This window comes from Panulirus ornatus, chromosome 11 (genome assembly GCF_036320965.1).
Source record: "Panulirus ornatus isolate Po-2019 chromosome 11, ASM3632096v1, whole genome shotgun sequence".
In the NCBI taxonomy this organism is placed as follows: Eukaryota; Metazoa; Arthropoda; class Malacostraca; order Decapoda; family Palinuridae; genus Panulirus; species Panulirus ornatus.
In genome coordinates, this window is record NC_092234.1 from 63,444,164 (window position 1) to 63,462,925 (window position 18,762).

The 18,762-nt window shown below is 40.9% G+C and overlaps 1 protein-coding gene across 21 annotated transcripts in view; it reads left to right on the forward strand.

The window, feature by feature from the left end:
• Window positions 1–1,856: 1,856 nt before the first annotated feature.
• LOC139751609 (uncharacterized) overlaps window positions 1,857–18,762 on the forward strand; it is a 430,524-nt gene continuing 413,618 nt past the window's right edge. For 20 of the 21 annotated variants that reach the window (XR_011713395.1, XM_071667219.1, XM_071667214.1 and 17 more), the window contains exon 1: window positions 1,857–1,949. The gene's annotated coding sequence lies outside the window, so the exon portion shown is untranslated. Of the gene's footprint in view, window positions 1,950–2,071; window positions 2,132–18,762 lie in introns of those variants that run through there. The other variant, XM_071667211.1, reaches the window with a different exon arrangement.

Consider the following 18,762-nt stretch of genomic DNA (forward strand, 5'->3'; position numbering starts at 1 on the left):
TATAAACTTGTCTTTTAACATGTGTCAGGTCATGATTATTGGAAAAGACATGAGAGGGTAAAAAGTTCCAAAACTTTGAGGTGTATGGAAAAAAAATACAGTTTTCAAAACGGCCCACCAATGAGCTGCAAACTGCAACGCGGTAGTGATGTGATCTAACACCTTACCGAGTATTGTATGATCCAGTTAGTGGTGGGGTACACAAGCAGTTAGATATGAAAGCAGTACTCCACACAAGGAGGGATCCATCCTTTGTATAAACGTAGCAACTGTTCAAAAGAAAACTTTCCACATTTAAACATGACTCCCAGGTTCTTAGAGGCAGACATAACCGTTTCCGTAATGTGGGGTTTCCAATAAAGAGTTGAGTTACAGTAACACCAGGAATGTTCATTGAGTCAAAGGTGCAAATTTGGAACTGTCAAAGTAGAACAGAAAGAATTGAGGAATTTTCGATTGAGAGATGGGCAGAAACTGGGTCTTCAAACTTAACCAGATTTCATCTACTCCATTGAAATATCCTTTCCAAGTCTGAGTTTATTGAGGAAGTTATGTCGAGGGAGATGCAGATCGAGTGAGGGAAGGAAAATGAAGGATGCGGAGGAATGCAGTGTTGAGTCGTCAGCTAATGACTGCATTTGATTATTTGTGGAAGAAAGGAAATCATTGATAATGGGTGAAAAAGTTTAAGAGAGGACAGAACCTTGAAGGAAACCGTTGTTGATGGAAAATAAGGGGGAGGCTGATCCATCAACAGCCACGAAGATCGATCGGCAGGAGAGGGAGCTAAATATAAAGGAGCAAAGTGAGAAAGTAAGTCAAAAGAGAGGAGCTCCAGGATGAGACCCTAATGCCATACCCTGTTAAAAGATTTGGATAAGTCAAGGACAACTACATAGGATTCCCATTAATCTTTCAGACACTAGTAATACAGGAAAGAATATCACCAGTGGATCTCGCCTTGCGGAAGCCATACTGGTGGTGATCAGATAGAAGACTGAGATTCAAGAAGCTGAGGATATGGTAGTTGGGGAGGGATTCAAAGACTTTGGAAATGGTAGATGTCAAAGCAACAGGAAAATAGAGGGGCTGTAGCTGTCACCATTATTAGGGAAGGGGTGTATCAGTGCGTGCCGCCAATAAGAACGAAAAGTTTTAGTTTTTAAAGAGAAATGGAACAGGTGAGCAAGCACCGGTGAAAGTTCAGAAGCACACTCTCCGAGTACATGGGGATGGATGACATGAGAAGCGCTTTTCGGGAGGTTCAAAAAGAGATTGGGGGATGGGGCATAGGATTAGTAAGAGAAGCAGCAGGGGTGAAGGAATGCTAGAATCATCCAAGGTGTCAGACTATTCTTTTCGTTTCATTCGAGATGGCCTCGAGTGAAGCAGGCATTGGCCTGTGCCATTTCAGCAACTAATGGAGAGAGAAAAGATGTGAATGGATACGTTGCTCTCACTTAACTAGCCAACCACACTCGCGATGAAGTTCGTTTTTCATTTAACTCTCAGCATATGGGTAACGACGGTGTATAAGTAATCTCTGTCAGTACATTGTGTGCCTAATCCAGTCAATGGAATGAAAAGTGGAAAATATTCATAGATTATTATTACTATTATCATTTTCGATTATCTTTATCGTTATCATTATTGACATTGTTGTCGTCAAACGCTGTCAGTCAGGAAGAGGTTGATTTGATAGTAATCTCTAGGAAGAAAAAGAAAATTTATAAAATTCTTTCATATTGACAACTGAAAATATTACACATACCTATAGAATCTGCAAAAAAATAATATTCTAAAATTTAAGATAACCCACATATGTATATATATTTTTCAACCATTTTATATTTCTCCCGCTCTCTCTACAGACGCGGATGACGTCACAAGTCAAAAGCAGTGTTGAAAATGGCGGAATGTTATTTGTTGTGTTGACCCGAATTATAAAGGTTTGAGTACTTCACCTGTTTGCCATAATATATTAATGATACATTTGACTTCAGATGTCTTCAGTGCTTGCCAAGGATGTGCTTCCCATTTCTGTTTGCGTCGAATGTGTGTGTGTTTTGTGATATTGCTCCTTGCTGTCATTGACCGGGACTACATTTTAAGTGCGGTGGAACAGGAGGCGGTGTGTGATGTTTCAGGCAATTGATGTAAACCACAGTGAAATTAGCTTTGCTTTGTTTATTGAATAGGAACAGAGAATAAGATTTAGGTTGATGGTTGTCCTTTTCGCTTACCCAAGTTGGGTCACGACAAAGGTTAAAAGGAGCCTTTTCAACTAAATGCTTGGAATGGGCTAAACATTCTATGGAACATCGTTACTAGAATAAAGTGTAATTAGTTAGTTCTAAAGTTTAATAGCATCACCTAAGTCATGTAGAAATATTGCTGATTTCGCTATGAGGTGATAGCATACTGTAATTAGAAGGAAATTAGAACCAGGAACGTGAATTAGAATTTTTTTTTAGCACGATTTTGCTTTTGTATAGTTCCAGTTGGAGAAGAGGAGTGAAACAGTTAGGATATACAACATATTAGTCTCATGTTACATCCTGACTTGAACCAAGCCAGTTTTACTGTTTTTGTAGAAGAGCTTAATAGGTATACAGAGCAATCACTTCTTTTTACGTATTCTGTAATAGTTGAGGTGATGGTAGGCGGGGGGGGGGGGGGTGAGGTCTAGGTAAAGTAAGGTGGTAATTGGTAATGTATATATATATATATATATATATATATATATATATATATATATATATAAGGACGCAAGTGTTCTAGTTTTATTGTACCGGTTCTTTTATGGAATTGATCATACTACTGGAACTGATTAATTAAGATCGATGGATTAGCAAATTCACTTGCATATCAATTTTCAGTGTTAACTTATTGGTGGTAGGGTTAGGAGGGAGTTCTTTGGTTCAAGAGGGAAAGAGAGTTCATGTGTCTTTAGACATGTTAGAGTATGAGACTATGTGGAACAGATCTCTTTGTGCTGTAATTCGATCACTGTGTTTTTTAGGCATCAGAACTCCCCTAAAAAATCAACAGAACTCATATAAAGCTTACCAGACCTTCCCTAGGGGCTGAGATTTACGTAATTATTGATATTATGGGAGGTACTACACTTAAAACCCTACTCTCTGTACTGTGTATGGAGTACAGTAAACCACTTTTGTCAAAATGTGTTGGATTGCAGCATGTTAATTATTTTTTAAACATTACCGATTAATTAGTAAAATAAAATCACTGCCTCTTCACACTTTGCCCATGATTGAATTCAGGAAAAGACACCAAGAATCACACCTTAGTTACACTTTTTATACTGAAGGTATGGAAAGAATGAATTTTTTTATTATTGACAAGTAATTGCTCTCCCTTTGTTCCCTAATCAAGTTTCCAATCATGAGACATTCCGATCCTTTCAAAACATTTTGTTTTTCCATCTAAGAATATTAACAAAACTGTTCACTACAAATGTGTCAGATTCAATGAAAAATGAATTAGCTGTTAATAGAGATAACATTCCTTAGAAAGATACGAGGCCATGTATATTTTTGTTTTCCCTTTGACAGCTGTTATAGATGCCGATAACCATTGACAAGGAAAATTTTTGTGAATGGGAATTTGGCAATTATTAAACCACATTTATGTATTTCTTCAACTTGCACATTTCTTCTTGAGTATTGTAAAGCACATTGTTATACATCAAAAGGTTTATTTATTAGTTATATATATTAATTAGTCATATTTTCCCTTCATTAACAACCCTAATACATCGTCTGATATTGAAAGATGTGTGAAAATGGAATAGCTCACACTTAGTTATAGAAATGATGAATCCAGAAGAGTGGAGTGAAGATCTTCATTGTAAAAGATGCTTGACTTTTTTTTGATAAATTACCAACAATGAGTATGGTTGTAGTTCTAAGAGTGGTGTTACTGGGCCCTGCCAGCACGAGGTTACACTGAATGAGGTCATGTTGATGAGGCTGTATCATTGGGATTACATTCTTATCTAAGAATGTCTCACTCCAAAGAAGTCTACATTTTCTGGCTGCTGAAAGTAGTACAGCTTTTGAAAATGTCCTGGGTAATTATAGTTAAAGGAGATGCCATGGCAAAAGATTTTCCACTTATCCCTGTCCTTACATGCCTTCACATCCACCATTCCACACATTCTTCCACTTTTTCTCTCCCTCTATTATTCCTCCACCCTATTTGCCTATGTCACAGGTGGTTTTCCACTCACAGCAACCCCTTTAATTGTACTATCATACACTCTCCTTTAAACTCCCAGTCTTGCATTCTTTCCACATGCCCAAACCACCTCAAAGTATTACATTTCACGCATTCTACCTCCACATTTAACTTCCTTTGCATTCCCAGCCATACCACTTCTCTCATGCACTCTTTCATTTCTTTCTTTTTTCCATCTAGTCACACCACATGCTTTTCTCAAGTAGCTCATATCCACATCCTGGATTTTTGACAGAGCTCTTTGCTTCATTCCGTGTTCATGTTTTGGCTGCATAGCTCAAGGTTGAGAGGACTGTGCTGTCCCTTAATGCTCTCTTCAGTTTTAAACTTACACCTCTAACCTTCATTATTTTGTTAAGGGACCCAATAGCTCTTCTACCCTATACTGCTCTCTCCCTTATCGCCTTGCATATCACCACACTTACCCAAGACAGCTCCCAAATACTTAAATTCCCTCTCTTCTTCCACTCTTTTTCCTCTCATATCTACAGTACCACACTTTCTTCTTTCACTCAATATGGATTTACAAAATCTGTACTTTCACTCTCTTTCATTTCAAACACCATTACTTTACTTTTACTTGCATTTACCTTCAGTTGCTTATGCTTACACACGTCATAGAACATGCTTACAACCTTCAGCAATTCCTCTTCACTCTCAGTATTCAACACAGTATCATCCGCAAACAGGCTTGCCACTTGCCACCATATGTCACTGCCACACCCCATCTCTGCACCCTTTTTCTCTAGTTTTGTTTTCATCTCTTTTATCACTCTAACCATGTAAATATTAAAAACCCACGGTGACGTCACTCAGCCCTGCCCCACACCTACATATATCCCACAACTTTTGTTCAGCTCTCCATTTGCCCTTACACACTCATTTGTTCCTCTATAGAATGCTTTTACACCATCCAACATTTCTTTCATCTGTTTTCTTGTGCTACCTCACAAAGGTGGGAGACAGCGTCAAAGTATAATAAAAATAAATAGAATATATATATATATATATATATATATATATATATATATATATATATATATATATATATATATATACACTTCCCTCGTATTCCCTGCGTGTCGTAGAAGGCGACTAAAAGGGGAGGGAGCGGGTGGCTGGAAATCCTCCCCTTTTTTGTTTTTTTTTTATTTTCCAAAAGAAGCAACAGAGAAGGGGGTCAGGTGAGGATATTCCCTCTAAGGCCCAGTTCTCTGTTCTTAACGCTACCTCGCTAACGCGGGAAATGGCAAATAGTATGAAAAATATATATATATATATATATATATATATATATATATATATATATATATATATATATATATATATATATATATATATTTTGCCGGTCTCCCGCGTTTGCGAGGTAGTGCAAGGAAACAGACGAAAGAAATGGCCCAACCCACCCCCATACACATGTATATACATACACGTCCACACACGCAAATATACATACCTACACAGATTTCCATGGTTTACCCCAGACACTTCACATGCCCTGATTCAATCCACTGACAGCACGTCAACCCCGGTATACCACATCGATCCAATTCACTCTATTCCTTGCCCTCCTTTCACCCTCCTGCATGTTCAGGCCCCGATCACAAAATCTTTTTCACTCCATCTTTCCACCTCCAATTTGATCTCCCACTTCTCCTCGTTCCCTCCACCTCCGACACATATATCCTCTTGGTCAATCTTTCCTCACTCATTCTCTCCATGTGCCCAAACCATTTCAAAACACCCTCTTCTGCTCTCTCAACCACGCTCTTTTTATTTCCACACATCTCTCTTACCCTTACGTTACGTACTCGATCAAACCACCTCACACCACACATTGTCCTCAAACATCTCATTTCCAGCACATCCACCCTCCTGCGCACAACTCTATCCATAGCCCACGCCTCGCAACCATACAAAATTGTTGGAACCACTATTCCTTCAAACATAACCATTTTTGCCTTCCGAGATAATGTTCTCGACTTCCACACATTCTTCAAGGCTCCCAGGATTTTCGCCCCCCTCCCCCACCCTATGATCCACTTCCGCTTCCATGGTTCCATCCACTGCCAGATCCACTCCCAAATATCTAAAACACTTTACTTCCTCCAGTTTTTCTCCATTCAAACTTACCTCCCAATTGACTTGACCCTCAACCCTACTGTACTTGATTTAAAACTTTACACTGGTATATTGAACAGCACTATTGTAGCAGGATGCCAGGCATTTATAAAATTAGCAAGAATTGCAATTATAATTTCTTAATCAAGTTATTGTGGGAATCCAAAATAACAGATCTTCAAAACAGTTGAAGTTCGCAAAGGAGTATGAAAGAACTCAAAATTTGCAATTTATCCGATTGGGTACACTAAAGTATTTACATATAAATGTTATTACAATAAATGTAAGCAATTGTTTGATTAGATGACTAGTGGTTGATTGTTAATGGAAATGTAAGGATGAAAATATTGATCCTATCCCCTTAATCCCCTATCCCTGGGGATAGGGGATTAAGAATACTTCCCACGTATTCCCTGCGTGTCGTAGAAGGCGACTAAAAGGGAAGGGAGCAGGGGGCTGGAAATCCTCCCCTCTCGTTTTTTTTTTAATTTTCCAAAAGAAGGAACAGAGAAGGGGGCCAGGTGAGGATATTCCCTCAAAGGCCCAGTCCTCTGTTCTTAACGCTACCTCGCTATCGCGGGAAATGGCGAATAGTATGAAAAAAAAAAAAAAAAAAAAAAAAAATATATATATATATATATATATATATATATACTTAGAAATACTTCAGTAACACAACTATAAACATTTACTTCCCCTTTTTTTAAAGGGAAGTAAATGTTCATAGTTGTGTTACTGGAGTGATAGTTTTCATACATGGTGCTTTGACAAGAAAATAGTGAAATTGGAAAAAATGTAGCTTAGACATTGAAGCTTATTGATACAGTGGTTAAATTGATGAGAACTACTATTGACGTTTGTGTAAATAGATTATACATTTCCCTTTTCCGTAGCCAGAGGTTGAACCATTATGTGACATTTTTCATTTCATTTCAAGCTAGAAGTTTCAGTTTTCTAAATTATTTCTTACATTTTTCATATGTATATGTGTGTGTGTGTGTATATGTGCGTATGTATGTGTATGTATGTATGTATATATATATATATATATATATATATATATATATATATATATATATATATATATCTATATATATATTTATTTTATTATTTTTTATTATACTTTGTCGCTGTCTCCCGCGTTTGCGAGGTAGCGCAAGGAAACAGACGAAAGAAATGGCCCAACCCCCCCCATACACATGTATATACATACGTCCACACACGCAAATATACATACCTACACAGCTTTCCATGGCTTACCCCAGATGCTTCACATGCCTTGATTCAATCCACTGACAGCACGTCAACCCCGGTATACCACATCGCTCCAATTCACTCTATTCCTTGCCCTCCTTTCACCCTCCTGCATGTTCAGGCCCCGATCACACAAAATCTTTTTCACTCCATCTTTCCACATCCAATTTGGTCTCCCTCTTCTCCTTGTTCCCTCCACCTCCGACACATATATCCTCTTGGTCAATCTTTCCTCACTCATCCTCTCCATGTGCCCAAACCACTTCAAAACACCCTCTTCTGCTCTCTCAACCACGCTCTTTTTATTTCCACACATCTCTCTTACCCTTACGTTACTCACTCGATCAAACCACCTCACACCACACATTGTCCTCAAACATCTCATTTCCAGCACATCCATCCTCCTGCGCACAACTCTATCCATAGCCCACGCCTCGCAACTATACAACATTGTTGGAACCACTATTCCTTCAAACATACCCATTTTTGCTTTCCGAGATAATGTTCTCGACTTCCACACATTCTTCAAGGCCCCCAGAATTTTCGCCCCCTCCCCCACCCTATGATCCACTTCCGCTTCCATGGTTCCATCCGCTGCCAGATCCACTCCCAGATATATAAAACACTTCACTTCCTCCAGTTTTTCTCCATTCAAACTCACCTCCCAGTTGACTTGACCCTCAACCCTACTGTACCTAATAACCTTGCTCTTATTCACATTTACTCTTAACTTTCTTCTTCCACACACTTTATATATATATATATATATATATATATATATATATATATATATATATATATATTTTTTTTTTTTATACTTTGTCGCTGTCTCCCGCGTTTGCGAGGTAGCGCAAGGAAATAGACGAAAGAAATGGCCCAACCCCCCCCCCCCATACACATGTATATACATACGTCCACACACGCAAATATACATACCTACACAGCTTTCCATGGTTTACCCCAGACGCTTCACATGCCTTGATTCAATCCACTGACAGCACGTCAACCCCAGTATACCACATCACTCCAATTCACTCTATTCCTTGCCCTCCTTTCACCCTCCTGCATGTTCAGGCCCCGATCACACAAAATCTTTTTCACTCCATCTTTCCACGTCCAATTTGGTCTCCCTCTTCTCCTCGTTCCCTCCACCTCCGACACATATATCCTCTTGGTCAATCTTTCCTCACTCATTCTCTCCATGTGCCCAAACCATTTCAAAACACCCTCTTCTGCTCTCTCAACCATGCTCTTTTTATTTCCACACATCTCTCTTACCCTTACGTTACTCACTTGATCAAACCACCTCACACCACACATTGTCCTCAAACATCTCATTTCCAGCACATCCATCCTCCTGCGCACAACTCTATCCATAGCCCACGCCTCGCAACCATACAACATTGTTGGAACCACTATTCCTTCAAACATACCCATTTTTGCTTTCCGAGATAATGTTCTCGACTTCCACACATTCTTCAAGGCTCCCAGAATTTTCGCCCCCTCCCCCACCCTATGATCCACTTCCGCTTCCATGGTTCCATCGCTGCCAGATCCACTCCCAGATATCTGAAACACTTCACTTCCTTCAGTTTTTCTCCATTCAAACGCACCTCCCAATTGACTTGACCCTCAACCCTACTGTACCTAATAACCTTGCTCTTATTCACATTTACTCTTAACTTTCTTCTTTCACACACTTTACCAAACTCCGTCACCAGCTTCTGCAGTTTCTCACATGAATCAGCCACCAGCGCTGTATCATCAGCGAACAACAACTGACTCACTTCCCAAGCTCTCTCATCCCCAACAGACTTCATACTTGCCCCTCTTTCCAAAACTCTTGCATTCACCTCCCTAACAACCCCATCCATAAACAAATTAAACAACCATAGAGACATCACACACCCCTGCCGCAAACCTACATATATATATATATTTATTTTTTTTATTATACTTTGTCGCTGTCTCCCGCGTTTGCGAGGTAGCGCAAGGAAACAGACGAAAGAAATGGCCCAACCCCCCCCCCATACACATGTATATACATACGTCCACACACGCAAATATACATACCTACACAGCTTTCCATGGTTTACCCGAGACGCTTCACATGCCCCGATTCAATCCACTGACAGCACGTCAACCCCGGTATACCACATCGCTCCAATTCACTCTATTCCTTGCCCTCCTTTCACCCTCCTGCATGTTCAGGCCCCGATCACACAAAATCCTTTTCACTCCATCCTTCCACCTCCAATTTGGTCTCCCTCTTCTTGTTCCCTCCACCTCCGACACATATATCTTCTTGGTCAATCTCTCCTCACTCATCCTCTCCATGTGCCCAAACCACTTCAAAACACCCTCTTCTGCTCTCTCAACCACGCTCTTTTTATTACCACACATCTCTCTTACCCTTACGTTACTCACTCGATCAAACCACCTCACACCACACATTGTCCTCAAACATCTCATTTCCAGCACATCCATCCTCCTGCGCACAACTCTATCCATAGCCCACGCCTCGCAACCATACAACATTGTTGGAACCACTATTCCTTCAAACATACCCATTTTTGCTTTCCGAGATAATGTTCTCGACTTCCACACATTCTTCAAGGCCCCCAGGATTTTCGCCCCCTCCCCCACCCTATGATCCACTTCCGCTTCCATGGTTCCATCCGCTGCCAGATCCACTCCCAGATATCTAAAACACTTCACTTCCTCCAGTTTTTCTCCATTCAAACTCACCTCCCAATTGACTTGACCCTCAACCCTACTGTACCTAATAACCTTGCTCTTATTCACATTTACTCTTAACTTCCTTCTTCCACACACTTTTCCAAACTCAGTCACCAGCTTCTGCAGTTTCTCACATGAATCAGCCACCAGCGCTGTATCATCAGCGAACAACAACTTACTCACTTCCCAAGCTCTCTCATCCCCAACAGACTTCATACTTGCCCCTCTTTCCAAAACTCTTGCATTTACCTCCCTAACAACCCCATCTATAAACAAATTAAACAACCATGGAGACATCACACACCCCTGCCGCAAACCTACATTCACTGAGAACCAATCACTTTCCTCTCTTCCTACACGTACACATGCCTTACATCCTCGATAAAAACTTTTCACTGCTTCTAACAACTTTCCTCCCACACCATATATTCTTGATACCTTCCACAGAGCATCTCTATCAACTCTATCATATGCCTTCTCCAGATCCATAAATGCTACATACAAATCCATTTGCTTTTCTAAGTATTTCTCACATACATTCTTCAAAGCAAACACCTGATCCACACATCCTCTACCACTTCTGAAACCACACTGCTCTTCCCCAGTCTGATGCTCTGTACATGCCTTCACCCTCTCAATCAATACCCTCCCATATAATTTACCAGGAATACTCAACAAACTTATACCTCTGTAATTTGAGCACTCACTCTTATCCCCTTTGCCTTTGTACGCGGGAAACGGCGATCAAATTTAAAGAGGGAAGTCAGCACCACAAGTAAAGCATCCTCCTCGAAGGCTCAGAGTGGGGTGCCTAAATGTGTGTGGATGTAACCAAGATGTGAAGACCCTTACTGGAAAAACAATCACTCTTGAAGTAGAACCTTCAGACACAATTGAAAATGTGAAGGAAAATAGTGAAATTGGAGAAAAATGTAGCTTAGACATTGAAGCTTATTGATACAGTGGTTAAATTGATGAGAACTGCTATTGACGTTTGTGTAAATAAATTATACATTTCCTTTTTTCCATAGCCAGAGGTTGAACCATTATGTGACATTCATTTTTTTCATTCATTTCAAGCTAGAAGTTTCAGTTTTCTAAATTGTTTCTTACATTTTCGCATATGTATATATATGTATGTGTGTGTGTGTGTATATGTGCGTATGTATGTGTATGTGTGTGTATATGTATATATATATGTATATTATCCCTGGGGATAGGGGTGAAAGAATACTTCCCACGTATTCCTCGCATGTCGTAGAAAGCGACTAGAGGGGACGGGAGCGGGGGGCCAGAAATCCTCCCCTCCTTGTATTAACTTTCTAAAATGGGAAACAGAAGAAGGAGTCACGCGGGGAGTGCTCATCCTCCTCGAAGGCTCAGAGTGGGGTGCCTAAATGTGTGTGGATGTAACCAAGATGTGAAAAAAGGAGAGATAGGTAGTATGTTTGAGGAAAGGAACCTGGATGTTTTGGCTCTGAGTGAAACGAAGCTCAAGGGTAAAGGGGAAGAGTGGTTTGGGAATGTCTGGGGAGTAAAGTCAGGGGTTAGTGAGAGGACAAGAGCAAGGGAAGGAGTAGCAATACTCCTGAAACAGGAGTTGTGGGAGTATGTGATAGAGTGTAAGAAAGTAAATTCTCGATTAATATGGGTAAAACTGAAAGTTGATGGAGAGAGGTGGGTGATTATTGGTGCATATGCACCTGGGCATGAGAAGAAAGATCAAGAGAGGCAAGTGTTTTGGGAGCAGCTGAATGAGTGTATTAGTGGTTTTGATGCGCGAGACCGGATCATAGTGATGGGTGATTTGAATGCAAAGGTGAGTAATGTGGCAGTTGAGGGAATAATTGGTATACATGGGGTGTTCAGTGTTGTAAATGGAAATGGTGAAGAGCTTGTAGATTTATGTGCTGAAAAAGGACTGATGATTGGGAATACCTGGTTTAAAAAGCGAGATAAAAAATACTTTTTAAGTAATTATTTTTTACTTATGTAAAAGAGGAAGAGATGGACCGGGAGAGAGCGTATAATTGTGATTACTGTGAGTTTAATTTGAATGGCGTGTGCGAAAAGAGAGACATTTTTTGGGGATGTTTAAGATAGTGAGAGGTTGAACTGGTAGGGATGGTCATGATCATTATCTTGTGGAGGTTGAATGAGGTGAAAGATGTTGAGTAGGGGGGGGGGTTTTTTTTTTTTTAAGAAAGAAGGGAATTATGGGAGAGAGGAGGTGAATAATGATTGAGGGGAGTGTAAGAGAGTGGGAAGAGAAGTGTAGAGTGAGAGAATGGATAGTGTGGAGAAGTACATGTGAGAATACTTAGAAAAAAATGAGAACATATGTCGGAGGAAGATAAGTGTAGGAGCTGTGGAGGAAAGAATATGGTGTAGAGGAAAGAGGAGTTTTGGAGTAAGATGTTGTTGAGAGAGAAAGTGTGGCAGAGTGGTTGGAGGGTTGATGGTCTAGTGTTAATGTAGGAGGGGTGTTAGGAGGAATGCAAGAGTTTGGAAAAGGAAGAGTATGAAGTGTTGGGGATAAAGCATGGAAGTGAGATTGGTGCTATATCAGTGTGGAGATTATGAGAAAGAGAAGTGTGACGGAGTGGTAAAGAGTGGAAGAGAAAGAGTATGTGATAAAGAGGAATAGGTCAAGTGAGGGTTGAGGGCAAGAATGGGAGTAGTTTGAATGGAGAAAAATGAGATGATGAAGGTTTAGATATAAGTGGATGCAGGGATGAAATGGAAGGGAAGTGACATAGGGTGGGGGAGGGTAAATTTTGAAGGGAGTTGAAAATGTGTGGAAGTCGAGAAAGTGTAAGGTGAGAAAGCAAAAAGGGTATGTTTGAGGAATAGAGGTCAACAATTGTGTATGGTTGGAGAGACGTGAGTTAATGGATGACATGTGAGTGCCTGAGGATTGGCAGAATGGTGATAGTGCATGAAATAATTTTTTAATGATTAGTAATATATATATTTAAATTTTAGGGAGATAAAAGATGTTTTGGAAAGATAAATAAAGTGTGTAAGAGAGATTGGGAATTATCAAAATGAGGCGTGACAAGTAGTGATGAGTAGAGAGAGAGGGTGGTATTTGAAGGTTTGTTGAATGTGTTTGATGATAGAGTGGCAGATATAGGGTGTTTTGGTCGAGGTGGTGTGCAAAGTGAGAGGGTTAGGGAAAATGATTTGGTAAACAGAGAAGAGGTAGTAAAAGCTTTGCGGAAGATGAAAGCTGGCAAGGCAGCTGTTTGATGGTATTGCAGTGGAATTTATTAAAAAAGGGGGTGACTGAATTGTTGAGTGGTTGGTAAGGTTATTTGATGTATGTATGACTTGTGGTGAGGTGCCTGAGGATTGGCGGAATGCTTGCATAGTGCCATTGTACAAAGGCAAAGGGGATAAAAGTGTGTGCTCAAATTACAGAGGTATAAGTTTGTTTAGTATTCCTGGGAAATTATAAGGGAGGGTATTGATTGAGAGGGTAAAGGCATGTACAGAGCATCAGATTGGGGAAGAGCAGTGTGGTTTCAGAAGTGGTAGAGGATGTGTGGATCAGGTGTTTGCTTTGAAGAATGTATGTGAGAAATACTTAGAAAAGCAAATGGATTTGTATGTAGCATTTATGGATCTTTAGAAAGCATATGATAGAGTTGATAGAGATGCTCTGTGGAAGTAATTAAGTATGTATGGTGTGGGAGGCAAGTTGTTAGAAGCAGTGAAAAGTTTTTATCGAGGATGTAAGGCATGTGTGCGTGTAGGAAGAGAGGAAAGTGATTGGTTCTCGGTGAATGTAGGTTTGCGGCAAGGGTGTGTGATGTCTTCATGACTGTTTAATTTGTTTATGGATATGGTTGTTAGGGAGGTGAATGCAAGAGTTTTGGAAACCCTCGCAAGTATGCAGTCTGTTGTGGATGAGAGAGCTTGGGAAGTGAGTCAGTTGTTTGCTGATGATACAGGGCTGGTGGCTGATTTGTGTGAGAAACTGCAGAAGCTGGTGACTGAGTTTGGTAAAATGTGTGAAAGAAGAAAGCTGAGAGTAATTGTGAGTAGGAGCAAGGTTATTAGGTACAGTAGGGTTAAGGGACAAGTCAATTGGGAGGTAAGTTTGAGTGGAGAAAAACTGGAGGAAGTGAAGTGTTTTAGATATCTGGGAGTGGATTTGGCAGCGTATGGAACCATTGAAGCAGAAGAGAATCATGGGGTGGGGGAGGTAATGAAAGTTCTGGGAGTATTGAAGAATGTGTGGAATTCGAGAACATTATCTCGGAAAGCAAAAATGGGTATATTTGAAGGAATAGTGGTTCCAACAATGTTACATGGTTGTGAGGCGTGGTCTATAGATAGAGTTGTGCGGAGGAGGGTGGATGTGCTGGAAATGAGGTGTTTGAGGACGTTATGTGGTGTGAGGTGGTTTGATCAAGTAAGTAATGAAAGGGGTAGAGAGATGTGTGGTAATAAAAAGAGTGTGGTTGAGAGAGCAGAAAAGGGTGTTTTGAAATGGCTTGGTCACATGGAGAGAATGAGTGAGGAAAGATTGACCAAGAGGATATATGTGTCGGATGTGGAGGGAACGAGGAGAAGTGGGAGACCAAATTGGAGGTGGAAAGATGGAGTGAAAAAGATTTTGAGTGATCGGGGCCTGAACATGCAGGAGGGTGAAAGGCATGCAAGGAATAGAGTGAATTGGAACGACGTGGTATACTGGGGTCGACGTGCTGTCAGTGGATTGAACCAGGGCATGTGAAGCGTCTGGGGTAAACCATGGAAAGTTGTATGGGGCCTGGATGTGGAAAGGGAGTTGTGGTTTTGGTGCATTATTACATGACTGCTAGAGACTGAGTATGAACGAATGTGGCCTTTGTTGTCTTTTCCTAGTGCTACCTCGCGCACATGAGGGGGAAGGGGTTCGTTCACGCTCATTCTCTAGCTGTCTTGTATAATGCACCGAAATCACAGCTCCTTTTCCACATCCAGGCCCCACAAAACTTTCCATGGTTTACCCCAGACGCTTCACATGCCCTGGTTCAATCCAGTGACAGCACGTTGACCCCGGTATACCACATCATTCCAATTCACTCAATTCCTTGCATGCCTTTCACCCTCCTGCATGTTCAGGCCTCGATCACTCAAAATCTTTTCCACTCCATCCTTCCACGTACAATTTGGTCTCCTTCTTCTCTTTCCCCCTACCTCTGACACATATATCCTCTTTGTCAGTCTTTCCTCACTCATTCTCTCCATGTGACCAAACCATTTCATAACACATCTCTCTTATCCTTTCATTACTTACTTGATCAAACTACCTCACACCACATATTGTCCTCAAACATCTCATTTCCAACACATCAACCCTCTTTCGCACAACTCTCTATAGCCCATGCCTCGCAATCATATAACATTATTGGAACCACTGTTCCTTCATACACCCATTTTTGCTTTCCGAGATAATGTTCTTGCCTTCCACACATTTCTCAATTCTCCCAGAACTTTCGCCCCCTTCCACACCCTGTGATTCACTTCTGCTTCTATGATTCCACCTCCTGCCAAATCCACTCCCAGATATATAAAACACTTCACTTCTTTCAGTTTTTCTCCATTCAAACTTACCTCCCAACTGACTTGTCCCTCAACCCTACTATACCTAATAACCTTGTTCTTATTCACATTTACTTTTAGCTTTCTTCTCTCACTTAGTCACCAACTTCTGCAGTTTCTCACCCGAATCAGCCACCAGCACTGTATCATCATCGAACAACAACTGGCTCACTTCCCAAGCTCTCTCATCCACAACAGACTGCATACTTGCCCCTCTCTCCAAAACTTTTCCATTCACCTCCTGAACAACCCCATCCATAAAAAAATTAAACAACCATATATTCTTCAAAGCAAACACCTGACGCACACATCCTCTACCAGTTCTGAAACCACACTACTTTTCCCCAATCTGATGCTCTGCACATACCTTTATCCTCGTAATCAATACCCTCCCTTATAATTTCCCAGGAATTTGAACACTCACCTTTATCCCCTATACCTTCGTACATTGGCATTGTACATGCGTTCCACCAATCCTCAGGCACTTCACCATGATACATACATACATTGAATATCCTTACTAACCAATCAACAACACAGTCATCCCCTTTTTTAATAAATTCCACTTCAGTACCATCCAAACCCACTGCTGTAAAGCTTTCACTACCTCTTCTCTGTTTACCAAACCATTTTCCTTGACCCTCTTACTTCGCACACCACCCTGACCAAAACATCCTATATCTTCCACTCTATCATCAAACACATTCAACAAACCTTCAAAATACTCGCTCCATCTCCTCACTTCATCATTACTTGTTATTACCTCAAACCACTCTTCCCCTTTACCCTTGAGCTTTGTTTCACTCTGAGCCAAAACATCCAGGTTCCTTTCCTCTAACATACTTCCTGTCTCTCCTTTCTTCTCATCTTGGTTACATCCACACACATTCAGACACCCCAATCTGAGCCTTCGAGGAGGATGAACACTCCCCGCTTGACTCCTTCTGTTTCCCCTTTTTGAAATTTGAATACAAGGAGGGAGGTTCCAGCCCCCACTCCTGCCCCCCTTTAGTTGCCTTCTTCGACATGCGGGGAATATGTGGGAAGTATTCCTTCTACCCTATACCCAACCATTTGGCTCATTGTTTGGCTTAAGTTTCATGTGTTGCCATTACTTGATACTGTCATCATTTTTCTTCCTACCAATATCCCTGATGCTTTGTTTATGGTGGTGTTGCTATAGCTGCTTCCTGCATTCAGCATGAATGGCTTTTGGATGTTTCTGTTGCCAGGAGTGAGTGTGTTCTGGAGGGCAAAAGAAAAGGATTCAGGTCCACTTAGATTGTCCTTGTGTGAGCCTATCAACTCGTTGTAGAGTACATTGAGATTCCCTGCATAGAGGATCTTGGTATGTTGATAGTAAGCAAGCAGAGCTTCATGGCAAGAAGTCATATAGTTGTAGAGTTGTACTTGGAGGAACATGGGGCAAGTAATGAAACACAGAAGCAAGGTAAGGAAGGGTAGGGAGATTTTAAGCCTGATGGCCTTAAAAGTTACGAGACCCAAGAGCCACATGGCAAACTACAGGTGTTTTTTTTTTTTGTACTACAAGAGTTACAAACTCCACCTTTGGAGTGGAAATGATGAGAGATATAGTTAGAGATTTAATTGATAGTGCAAAAGGTGAATCAGACTTGGACAGTTGGGTTTCATAGAGAAGAAAAAGATTGGGAGGAGGTAAACAGGTGATGCTCAACAGTGTGAAAGTTATGATTAAGACCACAGATGTTGCAGAAATGGATAGAAAAAGAGTCAGGACTTGGAGTAGCAGCTAGGGCAGTGCTGAGTTAATCTCAGTTGCATGATGGCAGTCAAAGTCGGCCCAGGGATCCACCCAGCCCTGCTTGACAGGTGGCACCTCTCTGAAGTGCACCAGATAATTAGTGTTTGGTTGTTTTGTCACACATTTTGAGTGAATAAAAGGTAAGAAAATATCAGCTTCCTCTCTAGCCTATCTTTGTCTATGGTGTTTGATGGATCAGCCTCCCCCTTTTCTCCATCAACATTGGTGTTTCTCAAGATTCTGTCCTGTCCCCTACACATTTTTTTCCTTTTTTCAACGATTTCCTCCTCAAATAATCCAGCGTATTCATGTGCTGATGACTCGATACTGCATTCATGTACATCCTTCATTTCTGCTCCCTCTTGTCTCACTAGATCTGCACCACGTCTTAACACAGCTTGCACAGTAAACTCAGATTTGGACAGGATATCTTAGTGGGGTAGACAAAGATCTTGTTAAGTCTAATGCCTCCAAGACCCAATTTCTACAAATCTCTCTTATGGAAAACTCCTCAACTCTTGTCTCTCCTTTGATGGTTATGTAATTCCAATTCTTGACTTGGTGAACTTACTTGGTATTGCTATAACATCCACACTTTCTTGGAAACCCTACATTACAGGAATAGCTAATTCTTCCTTTAAGATACTGGGTGTCCTGTTTAGATATCGAAACTTCTTCTCTTCTGAACAGCTGCTCCATTTATGCAAGGGATTGATTTGCCCTTGTATGGAATACTGCTCTCATATTTGGGGTGGTTTTATATATGTATGCTTACTTGACTGAGTCGAGTTGAAAGAGATCTGACTTACAAACTGTCCCAGGCTAACTTTCAAACTTGACCCCCTTGCTCTACACCAAAATGTTGGTTTTCTTTCCCTTTTCTATAGATATTACTTTAGTTTTTGCTCCCGAGAGCTGGTTGCTTGTGTGCCCCCACCACAAGCTAGACCACGCAGAATACTCGGCAAGCTGCTGCGTCACGATTATTGTGTGCAACTCAAGGGTGGGCC